The sequence below is a fragment of the Musa acuminata genome, chromosome BXJ2-6, assembly GCF_036884655.1.
Source record: "Musa acuminata AAA Group cultivar baxijiao chromosome BXJ2-6, Cavendish_Baxijiao_AAA, whole genome shotgun sequence".
NCBI lineage: Eukaryota > Viridiplantae > Streptophyta > Magnoliopsida > Zingiberales > Musaceae > Musa > Musa acuminata.
In genome coordinates, this window is record NC_088343.1 from 24,707,978 (window position 1) to 24,714,895 (window position 6,918).

Here is a 6,918-nt window from a genome sequence, read left to right on the forward strand (position 1 = left end):
CTTATGTTGAGACTTTGCTCCAATGAAGCCTCACATATCTTGTTCGACTCGTGCCGACATGGATGCTGATATGTCAGGGTTATACGTATCAACAATAATATATATATATATATATATATATATATATATATCATAAATTATTAACTAAATTATAGTTTTGATGATATTTTTATCAATTTGATACTTTTAATTAAATTTTATATTTAAAAATAGTAAAATCGAGGATTCAAAATTAATATTCTGTGATAAATCTCTCTCTCTCTCTCTCTCTCTCTTTATATATATATATATATATATATAGGTTAATAACATCGCCTAATTTACAAGGAAGGTTGCATGTGGGAGATGTGTGATTAATGCTCCACTATTTTTGCAGCTGCCTCAAAGCTCACATGTTGGTTAAGCGTTGGATGTGAAAGCGTCCGGCTTAGGTTTGCTGTATCACTTTTGGGTCACATGTTAGTACTCCTTATCATTGCTTGCAATCTGCGGCACAGAACCTCACGTCGATCTCTTTCACAATTAAGGAATTGGTCTCATTCCACAAGCTATCCACTTGAAGCAGAAAGAACTGAATCCTTTTACCCTTCCATATCGTACCAATCGAAGGCATAAAATTACACACACGTACATATATATACATATATATATATATATATATATATATATATATATATATTGTTAAGCTATGAAGAAATAGCAATCTGGTTTAGGATTTGCCCATATGGCTCGAACCCGTTGATGTGATGATTTGTCTACGTGACGCTCACGTGTTTCTGCTCGGGACGCCATCAGGACCACGCAGCTACAGCCCACAGGGAAAGGGGACCTCGTAGGCACCAACATTTTAGTTTTAGTTACCAATAATAATTAATTATAATTATTACTACAAAAGGGGTAATTTAGTAAAAGAGGGTTCCTGGAATGAACCGAAACGATGGACACGCCAAGAGCGGCGGTGGTGCGCGTACACTCCCTCTCCCTCCCCTTGCTTTTCTGTCACCCCCACTGCTTCCTTTCGCTGTGGGCTTCGCTCCCCAACGCCTTCCCCTTCCCCTCCCTGCCTTCGAATCTACGAACTCGTGACGCGCCGTGGAGACAGAACAAAAGAGAGATGACCTATCTTTGAAGGAAGGAAGGAAGTCGTCGGAAGAAGAGGAAGTAGATTGACCGACGACGTTTCTTCGTTCCCCGCGCGTCTATCGCAGATCTGCTCTTCCTTCCGTTTTGTGTCGTGGCGAGGGGTTGTAGTTTTGAGCTTTTGCTTGGTGTTTTCGCCCGTTTGATGTAGCTTCGGAGGTGGTTTGTGCTGTGGAAGTTATGGGCGACCAAATTCTGGTCTTTGGTAAGTAAAGAGTGTTCTTTGTTGTTGTTTTTGTGGAGTGATTCATTCGGGGGTGTGGCAGATTGTTGTCTTGATGATCTTTTGATGGATTGTTGGGTTTCTTTGGAGTTCTTTAGGTTCGAATTTGACGGAGGAGTAGGCGCGCGTTATGAGGAAAAAGCGGGTGTTTTTTCCTTCTCCTGCTCTCGTAGTGGGGGAAGATCGGGTTTGATTCGGTCCTCGGGAGATGGGACGAGAGGTCGGTGAGCTGGTCGTCCCTCCCGTCGTCTTCCACCACCACCGGGCCATCCCTCGACCCTTCCACGAGTCGCTACTACCCTCGAAGAAGCGAGATTTCCCATGGAAGAACAATCCCAGCTTTCCCCACAACCAGCAGCACGAGAGCCAGCAGCAGCGGCTGATGGGCGCTTCTCTTCCGAACCACGGCGGCAATTGGAACCCCAAGATGTGGGATTGGGATAGCGTGAGATTCACGGCGAAGCCGTTGGCGGATGCATCGGAGGTCCTCTGCCTGGGGTCCCAGCCGTCTTCTGCGGCTGCCGCCACGGTCGATCAGAAGAAGAAAGGGCACGAGGGCTCGAAATATTTGGCTTTGGGCAGGAGCTTGGGAGAGGATGACGAAAACCTGGCGCTGAAGCTAGGAGGCGGAGCGTACTCGGTGGACCAGCCAGCTGCGAGGCCAAACAAGAGGGTCAGGTCTGGATCGCCAGGGAGTGGCGGCAACTACCCGATTTGTCAGGTGGATGATTGCAAGGTAGATCTATCAAGCGCCAAGGATTATCATAGGCGGCACAAGGTCTGCGAGGTGCACAGCAAGACCGCCACGGCACTTGTGGGGAAGCAGATGCAGAGGTTCTGCCAGCAGTGCAGCAGGTAATCACGATCTCCTCAAACATGCGTTTTCTTTGGTCATCATTTTAATTGCAACAACTTTGTATTCATTTTGCGTGGAAATTAATTTCACCATTTTTTGTGTGTTTTTGGATTTTTTGGCTTTCACAAGATATTTGAAATTGCATCATTTTGGTACACCATCGTCGAAATCTGGATCTGTCTTTGAAGGTGTTGGTTTTATTATCTCTGGCATCATCAAAATCTTATATGATTCTCATTTGTTATGTTACGTGATTTAGATTTCATCCCCTTTCGGAGTTTGATGAGGGCAAGAGAAGCTGCAGGAGGAGGCTTGCAGGGCATAATCGACGCAGAAGGAAGACACAACCGGAGGATGCTTTTTCTAGGCTATCGCTTCCTAGAAACCAAGAGAATGGAACAAATTGGAATCTTGATGTTGTCAATTTGGTAGTGACGTTGGCAAGGTTGCAAGGTATGCGATGTATCTTACAGGATAACCAATTTATGACATGCTGTGAGATTTTTGCTTTATCTTTTGTTACTATGAGTGCAGGTAACAATCAAGTTAAACCATCTCGTATCCCACCTCTGCCTGACAGAGATCATCATGTCCAATTTATTAGTAAACTAAGTGCTTCAAGTAACACAAACCCTTCCTCAAGATCATGTGTACCTGGAGATTTTGATTTAAATGTATCTCAAGTTCCAGAGCTAGGTTCATTTGAACAATCACTAAAGTCAAATGGTGATGAAAATGAACCATCCACAACAAACCTGCCGGCAGTTCTCTCTGCAGTGCTAGCAGCATCTGCTCCTGATGGCCCTGGATCTCTTTCACAAGGGAGCAGTGAAAGCAGTGGCAATGATAAGACCAAAAAAAGGATGCAAAATGTTGAGCCACCCTCTGATGTTAATTCGCGTAATATGTCTATCCTTCAGTGGGGGTCCTCACAAACAACTGCACTGATAAATCTCGGGTAGAAGTACCTGACCAGACATTTCATCAAGGGAGACCAAGTTTACCTTTGCAGCTTTTGAGTCCTGCTGATAATGAGAGCCCTGCGGAACTGGGATCTGCATCCAAGTATCTTTCTTCTGAAAGTAGCAACCCAATAGATGAGAGGTCTCCTTCATCTTCACCCCCTGTTACAAAGAAGCTATTCCCTCTACATTCAACAATGGAACTGGTGAAATATGCACCAGTTTCAGAATGCCAGGAAGACAATGCAACTGTTGAACTAAGTACTAGCCATGGTGGGAGTGTACCACTTGGGCTCTTTAAGGAGTCAGAAATGCGAGTCGAAAATGGAGCAGTTCAAAGTGTACTGCATCGAACACATTATAAGTCCTCTAGCTTAGATCACTCCCCTTCTAGTTCAAATTCTGATGCTCAGGTAACTTACATTCTGACTATCCACCTACCAGTGTTTACAACTTTTCCGTCTTGTTTACATATTTGCTCTGATGTGGACAACAGGATCGAACTGGGCGAATCATTGTTAAGCTCTTTGGCAAGGATCCGAGCAGTTTTCCAGATACACTTCGTGCTCAGGTTGTGTAAAACACTGTTTAGTATTCTCTCCCTTAAACATGCTTCCATCAATATGCACTTTGTAATTTCCTTTATTGCAGGTACTGAATTGGCTTTCAAACAGTCCATCGGATATGGAGAGCTACATTCGGCCTGGTTGTGTTGTTCTATCAATCTATGTGTCAATGCCATTGGTTGCATGGGAAGAAGTCAGTGGCTTATTCTTTTGCGCATCATTTGTTTTCTATGTTTTAGTTCAGCTTTTCAGTACTCAAAATGTGTTGGTTGCAGCTTGAAAATGATCTTCTTCAGCGTGTCACTTCACTAGTTCAACATTCTGATACTGACTTTTGGCGAAACGGGAGATTTTTAGTCTGTGCAAACAGACAGCTGGTGTCATATAAGGATGGTATGCTTTCTTATATCACCTTTGTGCAATTGTCTTTCTTCTTTTCTAGTTTTAAATATTGCGACGCTCAATATTCCATCTCTATTCAAGGGCTGAAACTATCAGATGAAATTACCATGATAATTATATTTTCTAAATGAAACAACTGTCATTTGCCATCTGCTGCAGGGAAGATCCGCTTGTCCAAAACTTGGAGAGCATGGAGTGCTCCAGAGTTGACATCTGTATCACCTATTGCCGTTGTAAGCGGGCAGGAAACTTCCTTTTTTCTAAAAGGTCACAATTTGACTGTTCCTGGCACCAAGTGAGTTGAGCATCTCAATGCTTGTTTATCCATCTAAATGCCTGTACCCAATTTATGTTGCTCATGAATTAGTTTCATTTGTGTAGGATCCACTGCACTTATATGGGGAAATACGTATCCAAAGAAGTTCTTTGCTCAGCATATCCAGGCACCATATATGATGATTCCTGCATAGAGAGGTTTGAGTTTCCAGGAGGATATCCAAAGTCCCTTGGTCGCTGTTTTATTGAGGTGATTAATTTAGATGTTGTAGCAGTTAATTGTTCAAAAACATGGCTTTCTTACTATTGGAATAGATGTAGTTGAACAGCACTTGCTCCTAAGTTGTAAATTCCATTCTCAGGTGGAAAATGGTTTCATGGGGGACAGTTTCCCTGTTATCATCGCTGATGCTGGTATCTGTCAGGAATTGAGGGTCCTTGAATCAGATCTTGAGGAAGATGTTCAGACAGTAGGTGTCATCCCAGAGGAACAAGTTCATATTAGTGTGCAATCCAGTTCGAGGGAGAATGTCTTGCATTTCCTAAATGAACTTGGTTGGTTGTTTCAGAGTACACAAATGTCATCCAGCCTACCATTGTTGGATTTCTCTATTACACGGTTTAAGTACCTAATTACATTTTCTGTTGAACGAGATTGGTGCACTCTTATCAAAACTCTTCTGGATATTCTTGTTGAAAGAAGCTTGAGTAATGATGCACTAAAGCATGAATCATTGATAATGCTATCAGAAATTGATCTCTTGATCAGAGCAGTTAAGAGAAAGTCCAAGACAATGGTTGATCTGGTTCTTCACTATAGCATCAGTCATGGAAAAGATGCAAAAAAGTTGTATCTTTTTCCCCCAAACATGGCTGGCCTTGGTGGAGTGACCCCATTGCACATGGCTGCGAGCATGCAGGACTCAGAGGACATGGTTGATGCACTCACTAATGATCCACAAGAGGTAAAGCTAATTCTGACTTTTATAATCTTTAGATACAATGACATACACAACACTGCAAATCGATTAAATAACTACACTCGGATTCCAACTTTAGAGTGATGTGGTTTTAAAGGATACTTTTCATTTGTTCTGTTATAAATGTTGCCACAAATCAGATTTGAACCTTATCATGGTACTCACTAATTTATTTGACTTTAATTTCTTAGATGGGATTGAAATGCTGGAACTCGGTACTGGATGACAATGATCATTCCCCCTATATGTATGCTACATTGGGGAACAATATTTCTTATAACAGACTGGTGGCCAGAAAGCTTGCTGACAGAACAAATGGATAAGTGACCATATTGGTTGAAGGTGGAGAGATATTCATGGATGAACCAGGGGTAGTAGGAGCAAACAGGCCTGGTGCTGCCCGAACGTCTCGTGCTAAATGTGCATTGGTAGAAGCTGGACGGCTTAGACAAACTGCCCGCTACAAGGGGCTTCTTCAGCATCCTTATGTCCATTCGATGCTTGCAATTGCTGCAGTCTGCGTTTGCGTCTGCATTTTTTTCCGAGGCTCGCCACAGATTGGTTCTGTTGATCCATTCAAGTGGGAGAACCTCGACTTTGGACCAAGATAGCTTCCAAAAGGAATAGTAATGGTGCTGCTGCCTTATAACTGTCGGATTCCAGTGATGACTTCCGTGGATTTCGACATGTTCAAATCTTGAGCTGAGATATTTCATCAAGGAAGCAATTCTTGTTGATTCTGTTGGCAAACAAGATTGGCTTGAGGTCCCTAATGGAATCAGGGATTTCCATGGGATAAAAGCGGAGTTGGGAAGCAGAATGAGTTCCCTCAAATACACAGAATGCACAAAGAAGAGCAGAATGGACTAGACAGGGCTATGTTACATGTTTTACGACAATTTCTTAGTTTATGCAGTTAGTTAACATGTTGTGATTCTGTCTTTTTTTGCTGGTTTTACTTCATGATCCATGGAAAATACAACACATGAAGTCCATGAACTGTCTAATAACTTTTAATAGGAAAGTGAAGCAGTGTCACAAACATGCGAAGTTGTGACGAGTAGTGCTGTGTAGAGATGGAAGCCCAGGTTAGCAGATGGATAAGGTGATTCCTTTGTTGAAGCAATCACACCACCACATAATGAGACTCTTTGGGACTTATCACAATGTATGTTTCTTAACTCCCAACTCCTTGACAAGCTTTTTTGGATGCTATTACTGACTCTTTAGGCCATGAACTTTTTATCATGTGGATTAACGCCTACATTACCTTGTTTTCTCTTGCTCTATTAGTAGTCCTCTTTCTAGATGGTTCCTAGATATGCATATTCGTCATGGAGGTTTCTTCTCTCTTTTTTATGTTTTTCATTTTTATCCAATAAGTTTTTCATAAATCCTAGATGACACAGGTGTTTTAAAAAAAGATAATTTTATCCTTCAAAATTAAAGGTGTTTGAATTTGTCATTTGATTTTTGTCGATGGCCTTCTCGTTGCCATTAGATGTGGTAACAA

The 6,918-nt window shown here is 42.2% G+C and overlaps 1 pseudogene; it reads left to right on the forward strand.

Annotated features, from left to right (window-relative positions):
- Positions 1-935: 935 nt before the first annotated feature.
- LOC135615218 (squamosa promoter-binding-like protein 15) lies at positions 936-6,572 on the forward strand (annotated as a pseudogene).
- Positions 6,573-6,918: the final 346 nt, after the last annotated feature.